Below are 23559 nucleotides of genomic sequence, written 5' to 3'. Positions count from 1 at the left end.
TGTTATGTTACATATATTGCTCTGATATTTACAGGTGAATTGGCTTACTGTGAAAGCATTGTGGCTGTTTCGTGGAGGGTCCTGTAGCTGAAAACTGCATGTGCTGGGTATTGGATTGCACAGCATATCCATTAGGGCTGTGGGGTGGGGGTGGGGGGTAACATAGCACTAATTACCAGGATTCTCTCATTTGAGCCCCAACCCCCATTAACGGTGCATATGGTCTGTTATGTTGTAGTGAGTGGTTCAGGAGTTTGTTCCCATGTAGTAATGTTATACACAGTTCTATCTGTATATATATATATATATATATATATATATATATATATATATATATATATATAAAATATATGTATATACATCTATAGGCATATATATATATATATATATATATATATATATATATATATATATATATATATATATATATATATATACATACATACATATAGCTGTCTGTCTACATTTCCAGATATATATCTGTCCATATGTCCATGCATGTTTGGATCATATTTTTGGCCTGTACCTCATTCTGTTGGCAATTGACATGGATAATCACAGCACTGTAGTCAGTAACTAGTGCCAACACATTTGTGTTTCAGACTTCATCTCCTTCAAGATATGTGCTCTAATACATATCACTGTGTGACTAGCAACATTTTTGGTGACTTAGAGCAGTAGTTGACATATATCTCTACTTCTACCGACATTTTGGCACACTTTGTCCAGAATTTTTGCATTTTGTAGCTGTGTGGTATGATATTACTACATTTCCTGCACTTTGGACTGCTTGTGCTGGATGATATGTTTGTGAAAACATCAGTTTATGTATATCTGCTATTGTTTAGTTGTAGATCAATTTGTGTATTGAGTGCAGGGTCCCGGGTTCATGCCTTGGAGTGGCATTACATTTTGTTGCTGGGCAGAACAAGAGACGTTGGCTACAGAGGGATTAAGGCACTTTTATGCAGTTGTCAGCGGGTTTGCGTGATGGTAAGCACTGCTAACCTCCACTTATGGTTTTGTACAGTCAGCTTCTGATTTCTCAACCTGTGTAGGCATAGCTTACCCCCGCGCAAGCCCACGCAAACCCGCTTACTGCTGCTTAAAAGTGCTTACTGCCACTTAACCCCACGCTAATTTCTTTTGAATAAAAGAAAAAGGGATTGATAGGAAAGTGGTGAAAAACGGGGCATAAAGAGGGAAAGACAGTAGGGAAAATAGCTAGGCATGTGCAGGAAGGGTATAGGAAATGTCCATAGCTGCCCATTTCTTCTACAGCAATAGCTGTGCATATACCTTATATTTGCAGGTACATTTGGACCCCAAACCCCTGAGGGAGGGGTGAGGACAAAATATATTCATTGTGATGCCAAATAGACCAGATTACATGTGTCCAGTGGACACATGTGTAAAATGGACAGCTATGTAAGGTGCGAGATTTTGTTGTGGGAACAGATTGCCCTTTCTTTATTTTTCTGAAGAAAGTGGGATGTTGGGGAGGGGTAGTAGTTATATTTGTGGAGATAGGTTGGGTAGGTTAACAGACAAGCCACACAAGATGCAAATAGCTCCATTATATGACACATGTGGGGGGTAAACACCTTGGATGGGAAGGGGTGTTTGGAAGTTGCAAGCCCATGAGCCTCCAACTGGAAACAGTGGGATTGAGGTCCCCACTCATGGCCAGTCACCACTCCACCTTCACAGCCCCAAAGGTGGCTGTGCTGGGGGCTGTGTAGCAGGGGCAGGCTCACCCTCTAATAGCACCACTCAGCCCTCAAGCTGGCGTAACCGCTCTCAATACTCCAGATCAAGCTCCCTATGCAGCATGGTCCAGACCTGTTGACAGGTGACAGGTTCTCCTCCATGCCCACTCTGGGGGGGAGGTGAGCCCCATCCCCTGCAGAGGTTCTTCCTGAAGGTGGCACAGGGCCCATGGAGGAGGATGTCCCAGGCTAGGCCCCAGATGTGCTGGTGCCCAGTGCCATGGCCAGCTGGGGTTGGGACAGGTGGGTCTGTTGGGACCAGCCTTCCCATACAAGCTGTGTTGTCACCGGTCTATGGCAGATATGGATTAGTAACAGTCAACAGCATTCAGGATTAGTTATAACAGCATGCATAGGTATTCCCATTAACCCGACATACCAGATTTAACACAGTTGAAGAGCAAGCAGAATACATGCATATATGGAACAACAGTGGCCATTACAAGAGCATGCAGGTGTCATTGATAACAACAGGCCACCAATATGGGTGTATTTTAACATGGCACATGCATAGACACAAATGTGAATATGTATAACCCATTAGGAAATATGTCCCAACAAATGTTTGGAGTGTTCACATACCAGTTGAGGAGTGTGATTGGGTTATTTCACACATATGGAAGGGGTGAGAGAGTGTTCAATTAACAACTGACATATCCTTGTAGTTTTCACAACATTCCTAGTCACTGCAGTGATTTTTCCCTTACAAGTATTATTACACTACCCAATGGCCTTATATTGTACACTGGTATGTTTATAGATTATTATATATGTGACCTGTGTCTTGCATACAGGTGTGACAGGATGCAGGTGTTACTGCAACATATGTTGTGTATTGCTATCATACACTTTGGGTGAGGTGCTACAATGACAGGTTTGTTTTCATAAACATTCTATGACTATGTACACGTTTGACTTTCAGTTATATGTCATTAACAGCTGCCTAAATTTCTGCATTTCTCACACTGCTTTTTCAGGGGAACAGGGTACCAGGCTGGTGATATGGGCCATTAATTTGTACATGCTGGACAGAATGGAACAGTTGTGGAGTATGAATATTCATACAGCTGTCTATCTGAACACTCTAGCAAATTATGTACAGTTGTTTGGTGTAATTATACATACAGCTTTCTATCTGAACATTGTAACAAAATCCATACCGTTGTGGGGTATGATTATGTATACAGCTTACTAGCACTCCCGGGATTCAAACCCCTGCTGTGTGTGACAACAAAATTGTAGTTAACATTACAGTACACTGTGCCATCAGGGAATTGATGGGAAGCTTTCTACTGTCTTCTATCTAAGTCTCCCTCACTTGTACAATATGAGTGACCTCTTGGCACTTCCAACATTGTTATACAGACCTTCATACACATTTTCTCTGCATACCATAGCATGGGTAACACTGCTTAATACAACAGTACTATTTATAGTATGCAACAGTTCAACTACATATGACAGAAGAGTACACAGAAGCACTGCAGGGGTTATACCTTTATTCACAGAATATTACACATTTATTCCTACTGGTATGACACTTTCTAAGGCTCTTATATTTATTTGTTTTGAAAGTACATACAGAGAAATACTAACCTGCCTCATGATGCAGCCTTTGCAACCTAGCATCATGGGCTTTCTGGTTCACAGACTGCTCATCTTCAGATGTTGGAGGTATACAGTGATATGTAGCCATACCTATCCATAGTATACACAAGCTAGGTAATTCTTAACTACTTAGTGGAATGAGAACTTACTCAGTACTGGGGCATTAGCCATCTGCCAAGTCTGCTGGATCCACTGTTCCAGTACATCCCCCGATCCGCCGCTTCAGGTCAGCATGGTGATGCCTGACCTGCTCACCAGCCTGGAGGATATCTGTGGCACTGGTGAGGTCACAGGCGAGACTGTCCCAGGCCTCCATTTTATACTGCAAACCCTGGTACTAGCCCTGCAGTGGTCTTTGCTCATGGTGTTGTACCAGGAGCCATACCATGAGTTTTGACTCCTGGATGCCCCAGCACTGCGCACTAAAATGAGTGCCTTCATCCACACCAACCATTCTGCCTGCAGTAGGAAGCTACAACCACTTATGGAATGTATTCCCACCTGTGTGGTTTATACATGGCCAGTTACCTGCACTTTTCTGTGATTGGCCAGATTTGAAGAGGCTAAGCTATGGGCACACCTGCTTAACTAAGGTTGGCAGTGCTTATAGAGGTATACCAGTAAGCAGATTGGATTGGGTCCCCTACACATTGCTTACTCTTACTAAGTTGAGCTGTGTTGCAGTTAGCATTGCTTAATAGTTAATTTGCACTATATTTGCCTTATGGCAGTAATTTATTCGTCATTACAGGTTTTATGTGATTGGTATCCGTGATTCATGTGTACATACACTGTATAGGGACCTGGGGACTTCTACACTTTATTACAATAACACCTCACATCTATGCTTACTGCAGTACTCCAATTCACTTATTTATGGTATGTAGCAAGTTAGACCACTTCACACTGTACATAGATACAGTTCACATCTTTGTTTTGATTTACCTGTGGTGAGGATTAGTTTGCTGACACCTCTTTCATCTGTATTGCTATGATGGCTTAGTGGGTGACTATAGTTTACTGGGTCCTGGGTTCGAGCCTTGTAGAGGCAGTTTATTTTGATGCTGGGCAGGACACGCGGGTTTGTGCGGGTTTGTTTGATGGTAAACACAGCTAACCTCCGGTTACAGTTTCTTAAACCTGTTAGCTTCTACTTTGCTTAATCTGTGTACTGCCCCCCACACAGGCATACTTCCGCTTGCTGCCGCATACCCCACGCTACTTCATGTACATGTAGGTTTTATACATGCTTAAGTCAGGTGTACATGTCAGGAATGACTGTTCACGAAGGTCAGTGTAAGATTAAGTTGAATTCCAGTTTAGCATTTCTGGTTAGGCTACACTCAGGTATTTGGGTTAGGTTTACATATGCCATACCTGTTGTAGAGTAGATGTGAATAGTGGAGGTGTAGGCAGGTAGGTGGAGGGGGGGGCATTTTAACTGTATAGTATGATTGGTGGGGGTGCAGTAGTGCAGGTTTGCAGGGTGTTGGGATATGTATGGGAAGCAGGGCAGGAGGTGTCAGTGTCAGTAGTAGGTGTAGGGGTCTGGAGTGCTGGGGGGTGGTGGACTTTGCCAGGTGGTGATCCAAGTGTGCTTGGGTTTTCCCTTCATGTGTTTTTATATGTGCAGTCTGGGACAGCTGCGGTAATACAGCTGGGTTGCGGGTTCCAGATTATGCCAATATAGTTGTGTGGAGGGTGTCACCTACTTGTGACTGTGGACATTAATACGAATGCAACAGGGGTCGATAGGTAAGTGGTGTTATTGGGCCACACAGAGGGGCTGATAGTAGGGGACATGTCCAGGGATGTGCAGGATGGCTGACAGAAAGGTCCACAGCTGGCCATTTCTTCTACAGCAACAGCTGTGTATATACCCTGCATTTGGGGGTAGGTCTGGACATTCACACCCCTGGGTGGGGGTGAGGACAGCAACATAGCTCTCAACTGATTGGAGGAAACCTCAACAGAATCAGGGACAACTCAAATAATGAGGGACAATCAGGGACATTTTCTAAATATTTGTAGTATTAACCTGAAACATTTGCAGAATAAGAGAATGTGGATTTATATAGGATTTCTGACGTGAAACGTCTATAACTCTGTATTACTATCATTATTTCTTAAAGGCAATTCACCACCTTTTCTTCAGCACTCACCAGTTTTCAGGGGGATTAAGAGGGACAGACTTAATATCGGAGTCTATATCAGGGACAGTTGTGAGGTCTGGACAGCAATAATACCTTGTGATGCCAATTAGTCCGGCTTACATGCCTACAGTGGGGTGTTGTGACCAAGTGTTCTTTGGTGTAATTTAGTGGGTTTGCAACAACACATCTGGTTATACTGTCCTTTGCAATGTAAACTTGACTTTGCTGCAGTGGGACTCGTACCAGGCATGGCTTCTCGTTGGGCGTCGGCTCTGCCCAGAGCACACTATTGCTTACATCCCTGGTGAGGTCCACATAGAACCACTCCAGCCAACACCTGCACAGCTAGGCCCATAATTTCATAATCATAGTTCCCAAACTGCACATCCTCTTTGGCACTCTTCTTACTCCAGGTGCAGGGTGGGTCTGGCCACACCAGTACACACAACCCACTCCCCACTTTTCGGGACCCATCACATATATTGTCTCGCCCCATGGATCATCAGGCTTCCCCTACATTGTAGACCAGGAATATGGGTGGCCTGCCACTGGACATCAGTATAATGGCTGGAAACCCGAAAATCATTGAATTTTTGGGTGTCCCACAAGGGACATGTCTTTGTTTCAAGATTAGACTTGGCGGGTCTCTCCCACTGGTAGTATCCTGCCTGTAGTCCGGGAAGCAGTGGTGTGTTTACTATTATTGTGTGTTTGTATGTTTCACTGGTCAAGCTGGGGTGGGGGGGGTTTGATGCTACGTGTTACACATTTGTTGATTGGACCCCTCACCCCCATTTGCACGGCCCGTGAACATATGTAATTCTTAACTGCTGCATCATATCCTAGATATATATATATATGTGTATATTTACACACACACACACACACACACACACACACACACACACACACACACACACACATATATATATATATATATATGCATACATACATACATAACTATATATATATATATATATATATATATATATATATATATATATATATATATACATACATACATATATATATATATATATATATATATATATATATATATATATATATATATATATATATATACCGCACGACATATGGAGGTATGGGTGTCTGCATATGTATATGTGGGTATTTATATATATTCTGTCTATGTATGCATACATTTCTACTACAGAGAGGGAGAGGTATATCTCCATGTAGCTATGGGTAGATATACACACACATACCTCTACATATTTACATCTACATCTGGTTATTCCATTCTTTGTCATGTAAAATAGACTGTGCTGCAGTGGCACTCATAGCGGGTGTGGCTGCTCATTGGGCGGCACCTCTGCCCAATGAACACTGTTGCTTACATCCCTGGGGCTGTACGTTTAGACCCACTCCAGCAAACACCTGCATACCTACTCATAGTTCCCACACCCGCGCCTCCTCTACAGCACTCATCCTTACTGTGGGTGCAGGTCGGGTCTAAACATACCACTACACACTGCCCACACTTCACTTCATGAGACCCATCTCGTACATTGTCTCAACCCATGGGTCATCAGGCTTTCCCACCCTTGTATTCTGGGTATGTACACAACCCGCCTTGACAGGTCATCGCACGGGATTCCTCCTATAACAAGACAATATTGGGTTGTCCCACAAGGGACGCTCCTGTCTCTGCTTCAAGATTAGACTTCACGGGTGCACTGTGTCCCCCCTGGTTGTATCCTGCCTGTGGTCGGGGGAGTAGTGGATTGTTTACATTGTTTGTGGGTTTGTTTGTATGATTCCTCTGTCCGGCAGAAGGGGGGAGTTCATGCTACGTGTTACACATTTCTTGCTTGGGCCCCTCACCTCCATTGGCATGGCCTGTGAACATATGTCATTCTTAGGTGCTGTATCTTATCATAGTTATATACCTGTGTATATCTACGCATATATATATATATATATATATATATATATATATATATATATATATGTCTGCATACATATATATATATATATATATATATATATATATATATATATATATATGTATATATATGTATATATATATATATATATATATATATTTATTGCTGTATATATATCTAACGACATGACGACATGTGGATGTATGGGTGTCTGCATATGTATATCTGTATTTGTGGGTATTTATTTATACGTCTATCTATGTATGTATACATTTGTACTACAGAGAGGGGAGGTATATATCTATATAGTTATGGGTATTCATACAAACACATATACCTCTAATTCTTTAGCTACATATCCGGTAATGTTGACTGGTATTGCCAGATACTGTGTTTCATGTGCATACTGGCTGACCTTGTGTGCCACATATGCTTTGCGATACCTACAACTGACTCCGTTAGTGTACACAGACCCACACGTGACACTGATCATTGGATAAGGTGTGCTTAAGGCACTTTCAAGCGGTTGTGAGCAGGTTTGCGCAGAGGTTAGCACTGCTGACTTCCGGTCACAGTGTGTTACACTCAGTTAGCATCTCTTTTGCTTGATCTGAGTCGGCGGTGCTTCACCCCATGCAGACTCAGTTGCACACGCTTACTATTGCTTACATATGCTTAGTACTGCTTATCTGTGCTTACGCCTGCTTACTGCTGAATTATTCATTATGGTACTGACTCTTCACATGTGCATTTCCTGCAGTACTCCAGTTCACATTTCAATGTTATTTGGTAGGTTATACAGCAATAACATGTACATTAAATGCTCTTATTCAGATTACACATGGAAAATTGTATCTGCTGCAGTGGGACTCGAGCCGGGAATGCCTCCTCATTAGGCAGATGCTCTGACCAATACACTATTGTTGTGCTGCTTCATTTGCTATATCTTCCTTATTATCCTCTTCAGCCTTTTATGCTGCTTTACCCTTAGCTAAGTGATGGGCAAACCCATGCACCTACAGTTAGCTGCACTCAGAGTTTTAAATACATTATTACAAGGGTTTCTTCGTGTTTTTTTTTTCAGTGTACTGTTGCTGTTGAACACATGGGGACTGTTAGTGGGGATATGCGGACACTTATGAGCGGTCTTGCTCTTTTATATACACATTCTTCTGTTCTACTTTGCAGGGGAGTGTTTATTCTGAGAGCTCTCCTCTCAGACATGCCCCCTGTGCTCGTCCACGCTCCATGTAGCATTAAGTGTTCAGGCAGCACACCTTCCTTAATATGCATGGCGCGCTGCCGTCCTCCTCTTAGACTGGCGCTTCCATGTAGGACTAGATTAGTCCTGCATGGAGGATTAGTGAATCCGGGAGTTTATCTTTTCTAGTTTGGGTACCAAATCTGTGATCTTGATAGGAAAACAACAAATATTTATCTTCTTTAAATTTGAAAGTATCTACAAGATGAAATGATTCTACCCACTTGTTTGAAACTTTTGATAGAGCAGATGTATGCAGCAGTCTTTTATTTGTAGTTTTATTTGTAGTTTCAGAAATATCAACTATACAGTTAAAATCTCCTCCTAATATTAAGTTGCCTTTATAATTACTGGAAATGAAATCCAAGTGTTTTTTAACAGTTCCTGTTCCAATGCCTGGGAACCAGTATAGATTGGCTAGGGACCAAATTCTGTTATTATATTTAACTATTACTAATGCCATAAGGCCTTCATTATTTCATACTTCTAAATGATTTCTGAGATAATCACATTTGTTTTCCATAAAATTGTTACCCCTATTGTCTTTGTCTTATAAGTGGATTGCGCCAATATCATATATTCCTTAGGATTCCATTTGTAATTGTCATTTGTTTTGAAATTAGTTTCTTGAAGGAGGACAATTTGTGTTTTGTTCAGTTTTAAATATTTCAGTAGATTTGATCTCTTGCTAGGATTGTTTAAGCCATTGGTATTTAAAGATAATACAGTTAAATCCATCTTAGGTTATTTAGACTATGTATTTTTTGTTTTATTGTGACTATTAAACATTTTCCTCTGATAACTATAAAGTATATGTTTAAGCTTTAAAAGGAAATTATCAGTTTTATACTTTGAGTGTATACCAATAAAGTAATGCTTTGGTCAGGCATACTAAAAATGTTTTTGTGAAATAACAAATTTAAGTTAATAAATGTTAACAAAACTAAGATCCGGACTGACCATGAAATGAAAATAATTCCTAATCTGATGGATAAACCTAAGTCCATCAGATTGTCACTCATACCTTGACAATCCAGAACATCTGAGCTCCATAAATTGAATTATCAAATGGAAAATGTAATAGGAATTAGCAATATTTATATTATTTTGAACAGATATAGTACTATTGTAGATTAGACAGAATTCTAATACAATATAAATGTCTACTTATTGTATAAGCAATTAATATTTACATGAAAGATAGATGACAAGCAATTCAGTCATAAGTAGGATTTATCATATATAAAACCTCAGTAAAAGATTGTATCACACAGTTATTAAACATATTCACCCTTATTGATAAATTCTTTCAAAACTTATTACTTAATATAAAGAGATGGTAATAATATTTATACCTAAAGTTTATAAAACAATCCCCGGGATTCATGAAGCTCGGCGCAAGGCCGGCATTAGTCTTGCGCCGACCGTGCGGCATGTAGATGGCACAGTAGTGCCATATGCATATTAATGAAGGTGCGCTGCCGCCACAGCCACATGCATAGGAAATGAGCGCGAGTGCATGGGGCGTGTCGAAGTGCCGCAGGGAGGCGTGGAAATGTTGGCTGTTGACGTGCAACCTAAAATGCTGGAATATTACAATCTGCCTGCAATAGTAATCCCACCTGTCAGTGTCCGTGGATACTGAAACATATGCAAAGCATGCAAGACAGTTCTTGCAAACACAAAATTAAGAAGCAAACACAAATGCACGTTAGCGGATATCGAGTCTCAATCCCTCGAACAAATAACATTTTAAACCATGTGCCCATATTCTAATGCAGTGTAGATAGTTATACCAAGTGGAAGTGAAACACATCATGTTAGCATGCTGCCAATAGCTATGTGTAGCCCAATGGTCAAGGTTACCACCTGCCCCACATTGTGAGGGATAGTACACAGCTGGGCCATTGTGTCCATACCAAAACCATTATAAATGTAAAATATCCTGCGACCGTATGACATAATTATGTCCCACATCACATGTAATAGTCACATAAAATAGTTATTTCCGTATGTAACATACCACATGTTACAATAAATAGAATAAGTAAGTAAATGAAACAGAAGGAGCATATAAACTGCTACAACAATAAGCTAACATGTAGGCATAAAACAAAAGTATTATCCGTAGTACTGACCGTGGGTATGTGTTGTCCTGTAGAATCTGATTTGTGTCCAGAATATATCCCATCCTGGCCATATGAAAAGGTGGCAACCCTACCAATGGTCAGAGCTTTCAGCCAAAATCCGCCCATATGCGGTCCAAGCCATTCTTGTCAGGATGTGTCAAAGTTGAACGGGTATTACCCAGGTGTACCTACCATGTCATGAAAGATAAGTATTTGTGTGTACCTATGTGCGTGATGTACAGCATGTGGAAGGTGAAAAATGCCAGGGTAGTCCTCACAACCATACAGGTACCTGACATATGTAGTGTATGCAATGTGTTCCCTTGACCGTGCCATGGGCCATCAACCAAAGAAGGGATGGATGGAGTGTCAGGAATATGTGTGTGTGTGTGTGTGTGTGTGTGGGGGGTAATGGTATAATCCACAAAGGTGAGACAATGTTGGATGCACAATAGGTGAACTGGAGGTGTATGAGGGATCTGCAGGTGAATCAGAAAGAAACACAAAGAACAAGCATACACATCTGCAATACAACCTGACAGGCCATACTGTAGAACACAATCACACAAACATATGAATATTAAAATGTGCGATACACATGTACAGAAACGTCACCGGCACATACCCACAGAATGGTCTGGATGGAACTGGCCCATCCAAATACACCTGGATGCATAATCGAATACCCATCATCCCCTCTACAGCACACAACCCACCCCCATTCCTGAATGTCAACCAAATCCAGCCATACTCGGGCTACTAGCTTGGCGCAGCCATATCTACACATAGTGACCACTACCCATGTGTAGTGGGCAGTGTCACCCTAGGCAGTGTCAGCATTGCAAACTATGTATCCCTTGCATGTAAAACCCTAACACATTTTCGTAAATCCAAAAGAATAGACGGTAATTGGCTTGTTCAATTTTTGGATATCCCTCATGGGATAAGTATCCTGTGTAAACATCAGACTTGGTATCACGACACTATGTCCAGTCCTGTAGACATTTGGACACAAGTTGTATGTGCAGTAGTGGTTCACGAGACTGTTCAGACTCTAGACGGTCATGCAGAACCTACTACCCAGGATCAAACACCCGCCCGTGATGCACGTCTCCCCACATGAATTATCGAGAAAATATATTGTACACAGTCGCATAGTGGCACTTGGAAATAGGGTGATTAAGGTGCTGACGGAAGCAGGGTACCTCCTGATCCACTGTGTGAGGGACAGTCACTGTTTGGGTAGGTGTGTCCCGACCAAGAATGATACAATGGCAAATGCCCTGTGATTGTAGAAAATGACTATGTACCATATTTCATGTAACAGTTGCCTAAAACAGTTATTTCTGGATGTAAAATACATAAATCGTACAAGAAACAGAATAAGCAACTAAAGTGCTACAGGACTAGGCTCTCATCTAGGAAAATAATGAATGTTCTAAACCCTGTACTGACCGTGGGTATGTGTTGGCCTAAACAATCTGGTGTGTCCAGAATATATCTCATCCTGTACATATGAAAATGTGGCAACCCTACCAATGGTCAGAGCATTCGCACAATAACTGGCCAGCCTCTTAATCACTCACAAAGCCAGTGACCTTTGTAGGAAAGGGGTTGAATGACACTTAAATGACTAATGACAATAATGAAGAGTAATAGATGCTTTTAACTGCAGAAAATAAGTATTAATACATATGCTCTGAATCTGTCTACACGTTTCAAATTGATAGTACTAATATTGTAGAAGTGTCTGTGATTGTCCCTGATTTGTCATTGCCTTGTCCCTGTCACTGTTGAAATTAGTCCCTGAGTATTACAGAGGTCCGTACACATATGTACACCAAACAACTGTCAGATTTGTTGACAGTACTACTGCATACAAGTAGTGAAGTCATAAGTGATGTCCAGAATAATATTCATCATATATATGAATGAATGAAATAGTCAAATGTGAAGGGAAACACCAGTGGAAACACCCCCCACCCTGTATTATGTAGTGGAACCACCCCCACCTTATATTATGTAGTGCCAACATAATGATCTGGTTAGAGGTGCCCAAACCCCTGCGTCTGTAAAACCAGGTATAATGTTAAAATTGGGACCAACTCTGTCCATGTGCTACATCTAACATTTGAACAGGTACAGGGCAGTTCCGGTCACCAGTCGGACAAGCCTAAACCCGAATCACCACATGAACACTCTGACAATCAAACACACGTATGTGCCAGGACTATAAGCTTTGGAATTCTGAATATCATTGGAGTGAGTAAACATGCAGCACAGGTCCAGAGCAGTAGGGAATAGGGAATGTCACATGTGTAGTACTGCGGTTTTCCCAGCAGGAGAATGGATGCCTGCTGTGTAAGTGAAGCGGTGAAGCGTATGTTAGGGTAGCTATGAACCATGGGTATAGATATAAATGAAGCAGAACACCAATAGTGTAGTGGTTAGAGCATCCGCCTAACGTAAAGGCATTCCCGGTTCAAGTATGACTATAGCACATATCATTTTCTTGTGTAATGAATGTGTCTGTGCTGTAAAGCCAAAATTTAAACATGTAAAGGTGAACATGTGTATCGCATGGGGCCGTTAACCAGATTCCATAAAAGTGGTACTGTCATAATGAATAAGGCACATGTAAGCACAAAGAAGTGGCAGTAAACATATGTAACTCACACAATAAGAATATGTAAGTGCGCCTGCATGGGTGTAAGCAGCTCCCAGCATAGCAAATGTTTGTTGTTTTGTACAGATGTAACATATATATATATATATATATATATATATATATATATATATATATATATATCCACAGACATAAAATAAAAAAATATATGGGAAAAAAATATATAATGAATGCCGAAATAAGAAAGTATACACAAGGGTTGTGAAGGAAATCTAGAGTAACTAAGGTATTATATAGTGCTTGCAGCGTATGTCAGATAAAGCTGCACAAGAGTGAGTACAGCACCGCTATACACACCAGAGGCAGGGTTATACCAGTGGCCATAATATCATTGAACTGCTACATCAACATTACACACAGATGGAATGTAGTTCATGTTGTGACCACATACACTTGTAACCCGCAAATGTTCATAATCCATAACACCAGGAAAGGCACGTATGTGCAAATATAAATGGCGGGAGACCCTGTGAATACACGAGGTGGTACAAAATGTGTGTAGGGCCCCTAACCCTCTGGAGAGGGTAATGTGTAAAGGTGTGTCATGGCTGCGATATCAGGTGGATAATGACTGTTATGCGTGGAAACTCAACACGGGTGGGCTGGAGAAAGTATGGCTATGCGATTATGGAAACAGGAGTGCCAGGGTTAGTTGCGCCGGTTAGTTGCAATGGAGCGGCCCATGTAGGTCAGCAAGTATGTAGGTGCGATTCTCAGCTAGAGCGTCTTTTGCGTGGAGACATGCGTGAATGTATGTGCTTTCATTGAAGGTTGTTCATCAGGGCTGGCAACTCGGCACGTAAAACCTATCTGCCAATCATTAGCTGACCGGAGTTCCGCTGTGGTGACCCCTAACCGGGAAAAGCTGAAAGATACAACAACATGCAGACATCAATATGTTGATGTAGATTTTCTGTAACACATGCACTCTATTTATTGTCATAACTAATATGAATGTGCACAGAAACAAATACAGTAGCAGGAATAATAGGCTGTTGCAGACGAGAAATGGGTCAAATGACACTGTATCACTTCATACTTATCAGCGGTACTCCATACATGAACAAAGTGCGACATCTGTCTGCTGTTTAATGTGCTATATACCGATTACAAGTTAACCGGAGTGAAGTGTCAGTGTCATAATGACTAAGGCAATAGTATGCTGTTGAAGCAGAGATAAAGCCCAATACGCATGTGTAAGTGTGTTTGTCCGGGAAATGTATTGGTCAACGGACACACAGATATATATCTATATATATATATATATATATATATATATATATATATATATATATATCTACACATATATATATATATATATATATATATATATATATATATATATATATATATCTATATATATATATTTATATATATATATATATTTACACACACACACACATATACAAATATATATATATATATATATATATATATACATACAACATTTATTGATATATACACATATACACACAAAAAAACATATATATGTCATTGTAGATATACACATGTACATAACTAGGTTACTTTACAGCAATTACGGGTAACATATGTTCAGACCGGGCATATGTTACTGGGAGGTCCAATAAACAAACGTTTACCTCCCACACCGCCCAGCTAGGCCAGTCAGACATACAGACAGGCAATAAAGGTAAATACACTGCTGCTTTCCAAACCACCGGCAGGAAAGTATCATTGGGAGAGATCTGCAAGGTCTACACTTTAAACATGGATAACGGGGGTCCCTTGCAGGACACCAAAAATTAGCCTTACAGGCGAACCCGTAATGATCGACGTGAGCAGGATGCAGCTGTACATGGAACAGTAGGTTGTGCAAGTGTAATAACACATGGGCTGACAAAACGTACGACATGTGTCCCGAGATGGGGAGAGTGGGCAGTGTGTAAGGGTGTGTTCATACCCCAGCTGCGCTCACAGTAAGTATTTGTCATGAGTGCTGTAGAGGGGTGTCAGGTAGGTGAATCATGGGTATGCAATAATGGGTCTAAGTGTGCAGGTGTTGGTTGGCAGAGATGTAGTAGGCCCACCCAGAGGAAGTAATTAATATTCCCATGTGGGCATAGCAGACAGCTATACCTCCCAAACCTGAAGAGCACATCTAGTGGATAGTCCGTAAACCATTGGGAGACCACATAGGGACTATATCAATGCCTTGTACCCGATTATCATGGACGTCCATGATTATGAATCAGAATTTAACACAGTCCTAACTAAACACTTCCGGAACTAGTGATATTATGTGGACAGGTGGTGGAATACACATAATGACTAATGACAACATGTATGAGTCATAAACAGCATGTACCTCGACAAATGTGAATGAATACATATGCCCTGTGACTGTCAATGTGTCAGGGTAATAGAACCAATCATCTAAATGTGTCCCTCAGGGTGTTATGCAGTCTCCCTGATACAGTGTTCATTCTCCCCCATTGGTATGTGAGGTCTGCTAGTGACGGAAAGCGCATATTCCGCTGACCACCTTAGGTAGATGATAGCATAATAGTTTGGGATTACCACCTGTTTGCCTTTGTGAGGGACACTCCACTCTGGGTAGTTGTGTCCTGCAAAATGAATGTTACGGCACATGGCCTGTGATTTCGTGAAAAGAGTTCATATATTGTGTGTAGTGGTGTCATAAAATTATTTTGTTGTATCTGAAACAGCTACATGTTATAGGAAACAGTATTAGCAACTATAATGCTTAAAGAATAACCTTAAGGTATGCAAACCGGTGAAGTAGTCAGTTTACTACTGGCTGTGGGTATGTGTTGCCTTGCCAAATGTGACAGCTCTACATATAGGTCCTATAGGGCTGCCACCTGTCCAAATGGCCAAAGTGGGACCTGCTCTGTAGAAATGTCATACATACCAGGTCAGAACATACCTACAGCCATGCATAGTACAGAAATATACATATTAGCACAAATCAAAGCTTAGTCTAGCAGCAGTCAAGTTGCTTATGCTACTTCACATAACATATTGACGTGTCATGTATACAATAACCATTACATACAACTATTACAGACACGTAGAATATAATAATGTCCTCTAATCAGGACATTTGCTATGGCTAGAGTATTCTCGCATGACACATATGACTAATGAGGGACTGTCCCATGCAAAGTGGGAAAGATGTTACTCCTAGAGTCTCACGTCGACCAATCTAAAAGGTGGAAAACCTACAAAAGGTATGCGGTAGCATGACCTGGCAGAGAGATGCATTTCCCAAAAAACATTTACATGTCAGCATTGCAGAGTATCGGTTACCATGTATCAGCCAGATGGGAGCAGATTGTATGAGGAGCACACATATAATATGATTATGTCACTGGACAGGCCGCCAATTCCGTACAGTCGAACGCCTGCCATCGCCTAATGGTTAGCCATACCCGATACTGTAATCATGTAGTCCGATGTAATAGGCATCACAAGGGATCACGCCCACCCAGTGTGAGTGACAAATGGAAGCACCAATGTTGGTGCACGTGCAAGTGAGTGAGCGAGCGGGTGTAAGCGTGTTTGTCTACCAGTATGCGAGTATTGCACTGTTAAAGAAATGTGGAGTCTAAGCAAGTATAAGGAGCTGTAATCAGAGGTCAGCAGTGCTTAACACCATGCAAACCCACGCACAACTGCTCCTACCTGCTGGAATGTGCCTTACCCACTCTGTATCCAAAGGCGTCGTTCTGGCCACAAACAAAGAACCGTCCTTTGCACATGTTGGTAGCAATACCCTGCGCACACAGCTCATGTGAATTACCAATACACCATGGCATATATACAGACAATAGACAGTACCACACACATACCATACAGCACAGTCATCCAACAGTATAGCAATGTACTGGCAGATATGTCAGGACCACTGGTGTTTGCAGACCTGGCCATTCTGTGTTTCAGTGTGTGAGCATGCCCAGTATGACTGTTATGCATGTTGTCGACTGACATTACCATCATACCTTCATGTGTTTGAGCATGCCCAGTATGGTCAACTGGATCGCATGTGTCACATGTCCAGATAGTCAGTGCTGTGGTGCCGACCCCTGCGTTGTACACTGACAGGTGGCATGATGTGTCTGCAGGGTAGCTAATGGTCATGTGGCATTGACTGTTGCTACATTTATGCACAGCGTGGGGGGACATCCAACTGTATCCACAGTCCTACACAGCATCGGGGGTGGCGCACATGACTCTCACATGTGTACGTTGGAAGGGGGGCACAACTGACAGTTGTACACATTTGCTACTACTGTACTTGTATGCCAGGTACTCCATTTCAGTGTGTGGACCTACCTAAATTGCTTGTTGGAGGCATACCAGTGTACGTCAGAGCCTAGCTTTAATTACCAGCATAGTGGTTTCAGACGTCCTAGCCTTCACAACCTACATCCAACTGCCTGGCCTGCTGTAGTCTATGTGTGTGTTTGTGGGTGTTGGGGTCATCCATTGGGCATATCCAGAGGTTATTGTATAGCATTTGTCTGTATTAGTCTACACCTGTCCAGCTGTATGAGACTTGTGTGGGCTGTATGGACACACATGGTGTTTAACCCATAACCTGCAGTGGGTTAGGACACCCTGTGTACTACTGGCTACTATTGTGACCCCGGTATGTGCTACAGATGTCATGGTGCCACTATGGAAGTATACTGTCTGCTGCCCTAACAGTCGGCCACCAAATTCCCTTGTATGCTCACATCCATACCATAGCATCAGGTAAATACACATTCTAATACAACTGCCAATTGGTAGGTTGATTGACGTACCTTGGGGGTGTTCCAGACCTGCGGATGGTGCTGGAGGGCTGTCTATGTTGGATGCACACAGTGCACTTCCTATACATGGCTGAGCACAGGTAGTGTCATGTTTGGCATCCCTTGTACTGTCTGTGCGAGTCAGAGAGTGTGAAATCCCTGGGTACCTACTGTGTCAGTGCATATGCCATGTGTTGCCTCTTTGCCAAGGGCAGGTCATACTGTGCATGCCTCCTTTTGCCTACTGGGTCCAGCTCAGGTAGTTCCTCCTCCAAGACACACTGTGCCTGTACAGGCCTTGCCATTGGTGGGGGGATTTGTGGCCCTGCCCAGTGCTATTCCTGCTGCAACTGTTACCGCAGGATCAGATTGTGTAGCATAGCACATACCATAACTATTTGGGTGCATGTAGCTGATGAATACTGCAATGCTCCACCAGATGTGTCCAGGCACCAGAACCGTGACCTGAGCATCCCAAACACATGCTCAGTTATATGTCTTGCCTGTGCGTGTGCCTCATTATGGTGTAGTTCTTCAGGTGTGTGTGCATTGCTGATGGGTGTCATCAGCCACGACTCCAGTGGTTACCCAGCATCCCCCACTAGGAGACTGTAGGGGATGTCCATATTGGCAAAGGTGTGGTACAACTTTGTCAGATGCCATATATCGGAATCATCATAGCTTCAAGGGCAGGCAGCACACACATTCAGTTTAATGCCATGGCCATCGCATACGGCCTAGCTGTTGGAGGGTATGCCCCTGCAGTTAAAGTAGGCCCTACCCTGCTCACTGGGTGGTGCTTTGATGCGTACATGCATGCAGGCTTTAGCACCCAGTACCCCAGGGTAGTCTGCCATTTGGTGGAAGAGACGCATATTGCTGGTCAACAAATCACGTGTGTTGAGGACATGTACATGCTCACTGGCATGTAGTGACATGGCGTCTGTGAACTGGTGCAATACTCTGGATGCAGATGCCTGTGGAATCCTTATGATATCCCCAGTTGTGCTTTGGGAGGTACCTGTGGCTAGTATACCTAGGCCAACACATACCTTGGTATCCATTGGGATGGGTTTCCCTCGGCCTGTTCGATGTGTCAGGTGTGGCTGGCACAGCTCAACAAGCTGCTGTAGGAGGTCTCTGTCCACCCCATAGCACTCCACTATCTCCAGCTCATGTAGCCCCTGGTAGGTTACCCTGGGTCTGTAAAGTCTTATGTCACCTCACTAAGGGTTGTTAGGCAGCATTCACATCCTCACTACCCTCAGCCTCCTGCACATGTCAGTCTATGTTGCCTGCTGCAGCCCTTCTCATTTGGTTGGATTGTGTCGAGAAATGTCCCTGCATGAATACACCGGTGGTGTAGAGTGTGGAAGAAACCTGTGTGTATGGTGCTTGCTCACTTTACTGTAGTGTTCTGGGGCGGGCTGGCCATGTAATCTGCTGATTGTGCTGATTATCACCTGTTTGTGCAGCCTGTTCACCTTGACTACTGCACTACTGCTGTTGTCCCTCCCAATTTCACCAGGCACATATAGACACACCCCCTAGCTTAGTTGTGCTAAGGCAGGAGCAATCCCGAGGCACAGGGCTCCAGTGAACGTAGAGTATGCCTGACCCCCCTCCCATGCTTTCACCTATATTCGAGTCCTGCACCCAGCAATCTATACACATACACTCTTAGGATCTGCATCACACCCTGGGGATAAACGGGATTCACTATTGTCAACCTCATTTGCATAATATTGTCTTCTAATGCATAGTTATATGACCCATACTGATCCTCCAAATTAATAACCACTGCTTACTGTCGCTCAGATCCGCACACAACTGGTTAAAGGTGCCTTACTATCACCGTATTCGATGTCCCTTGTTCTTCCCAGCAACAAAATAACCGGTCTTTACATGACTAGAACCCGGGACCCTGCACACCACAGACAATGTGCTTTACCACTAAGCCATGGCAGATATACATGCATCCGATGTCATCACGTACAGATCATCCAGCACAGACATTCAATAGTGCTAATGTCCACATACATACATACATACATATATATATATATATATATATATATATATATATACACACACGCACACACACACTACACACACATACATAGATATTGAATTTATATCACAACAGCGGACCACATTACACCAAAGCATTAGACAAGAATGAAAAGGAAACCACATGTGCCACCTGCAATATGTAGTGGTGTTACTATCAAGGCAAGTGTGTTTCATTGCGTCACATGGGTCAGACTGTAGTAAGGGTAAGCATAGGGCTGCTGACATTTACTCACCAGACCTATTGGTGAATGTATGTGTATGTGTTGACAACCCAGTCTCTTGGGCGATTATGACACAGCACTCCCAGAGGCATACTTCTAGGTGGGTGACATCATCAGCAAAGGCAAAGATGCCAATAGGGATTGTATGGAGAGTGAGCAGTCTAAAATCATTACTCTATCCCCAGGCAGCTGGAAACACACACACATACACTTGGCAGGGCTGCGATTTGAACATAGATCTAACTACCTTATCACACTACAGCATTACACAGTTACAGAACATGCTACCGAGATTATTGGATCACAGCACTCCCAGAGGCATACTTCTAGGTGGGTGACATCATCAGCAAAGGCAAAGACGCTGATAGGGATTGTATGGAGAGTGAGCAGTCTAAAAGCATTACTCTGTCCCTAGGCAGCTGAAAACACACACTTGGCAGGGCTGGGATTAGAACATAGACCTAACTACCTTATCACACTATAGCATTACTCAGTTACAGAATGTGCTACTGGGATTACTGGAGCACAGCACTCCCAGAGGCATACTTCTAGGTGAGTGACATCATCAGCAAAGGCAAAGATGCCAATAGGGATTGCATGGAGTCTGAGCAGTCTGAAAGCATTACTCTGTCCCCAGGCAGCTGGAAACACACACGCACACTTGGCAGGGCTGGGATTAGAACATAGATCTAACTACCTTATCACACTACAGCATTACGCAGTTACAAAACACGCTACCGAGATTACTGGAACACAGCACTCCCAGAGGCATACTTCTAGGTGGGTGACATCATCAGCAAAGGCAAAGACGACAATAGGGATTGTATGGAGAGTGAGCAGTCTAAAAGCATTACTATGTCCCCAGGCAGCTGGAAACACACACACACTTGGCAGGGCTGGGATTAGAACATAGATCTAACTACCTTATCACACTACAGCATTACGCAGTTACAAAACATGCTACTGAGATTACTGGAACACAGCACTCCCAGAGGCATACATCTAGGTGGGTGACATCATCAGCAAAGGCAAAGACGCCAATAGGGATTGTATGGAGAGTGAGCAGTCTAAAAGCATTACTCTGTCCCCAGGCAGCTGGAAACACACACTTGGCAGGGCTGGGATTTGGACATAGACCTAACTAACTTATCACACTACATCATTATGCAGTTACAGAACGCCCTACTGAGATTACTAGAGCACAGCTCTCCCAGAGGCATACTTCTAGGTGGGTGACATAATCAACAATGGAACAAATGCCGATAGGGATTGTATGGAGTGTGAGCAGTCTAAAAGCATATTACTGTCCCTAGGCAGATGGAGACAAACACACGGCAGTGGTGTAAGCAGGACAACTGCCTATCTACGGAGCACTATTACAACACTACATAGATATGAGATGCGCCACAGACAGTACACCTTTCAAGACAGTCAATATGACCTTCTAGGAATGCAGACATCGACATGGATACTGGCAGTTATGCTGTACATACCTGTGAACCAGTGTGTTCAATGTAGGAATCCATCCTGAAGTGGGGTATGGCCATCTGTTGCCTGGATGACCACTATTGCTATACAGGATTACAATGGTCATGCCCATACACAGAGGCACATAACCGACACAAGGTGTTACTGGGCATGCTCACACACTTAGTAGCACACGTCCGTTTGGAATGCACTATGTGTCCATCTACACAATGGCATACTGGGCATGCTCACACATTTAGTAGAGATTAACTGTCTTGTATGCACACAGATTCTAAACACGGAAAGGCACAGTGTGTCGATAGTCATCATTGTTAGCATGAACGCTGCACTACATATATCTGACACAGGTCTTCTACACAATGTCTGCTGATGTCCATCACTTTAGCTATACCAATCTAAACCTGGCACACTAATACCACCCATGGTGATGTCCTGGGAGGAGTGGCTACTTCGCACACATAGTACCATACATAGATGAAGAACCTGAGACCAGGTAAAAACCCTGACACCTACAGGACAACTGCATTGCATGTGTATGCTAAACAGTGCTAGATGTGTAGCATTCGTAATCATAGCTGCCAATCTAGATCCAACAATGGGGAATACTTACATCTGTGCAGTGAGAAACACCTGGCATAAGACTCAGTTGTGCACAATAGCACTACCACCATATACCTCAGATACAGACATGTGGGCCATAAGTCCATTACGGACCGCTCCAGGTGTTAGTGTCCTCACGTACATGAAGGCCACGCACATGTACTGACCAGTACACTATCAAAAGCCATCATAGATGTGTCAGGTGCAGATCACAGTGTTAAATGCTGCATTCTAGTATGTAGCCCTCAGACATCACCATGTCCTTGGACCAGCAACACACATCCATACATTAGTGCAACACCATGTTACTCATGACCAGTGGACTGTACCTAGCTCTACAGCAACTGTGCAGACTACCCATGTACTGACAGGGTTCCATCATGTGTTATGCAATGCAATGATACCACTGCTCATAACCAGGTCGGCTGTACACATAACAGGGGCCCTGGGTCTTATACAGCTGTAACAGATAACTGTTGCTGCACACCAGAAAACACACTCATGTTTGGATATGACATACATGTAGCTGCCGTGGATATGTACATGCCCCACACACACACAACACATATGTACATAGCATAGCTTTTGCTGTCCTTCATGCAGACACTTGGCTACAGCAATTACACACATGCACATGGAAGGTAGGTCCATGGCTGTTAAATGCTAACAGTACATAAGGTAGCAATGTTGACTGAGTTAACATTCCCTCTGTACTGGTTACCCATGACAACTATCATATCATACAATAGTCCATGTGTCATGTATGTCATCACACATGTCCACCAATTGCAATGCATACAAACATGGCTACATGACAGGAATGTAGGACCTACACACATGTACATGTAGTGGTCTGCATTCAGCTACCATGCATGTGCAGTAGCTG

Source organism: Protopterus annectens, chromosome 2.part1, assembly GCF_019279795.1.
Source record: "Protopterus annectens isolate FY-2018-M chromosome 2.part1, PAN1.0, whole genome shotgun sequence".
Classification (NCBI taxonomy): domain Eukaryota; kingdom Metazoa; phylum Chordata; order Ceratodontiformes; family Protopteridae; genus Protopterus; species Protopterus annectens.
The sequence above is the reverse complement of the archived record's forward strand: the minus strand, read 5'-3'. Positions refer to the sequence as shown.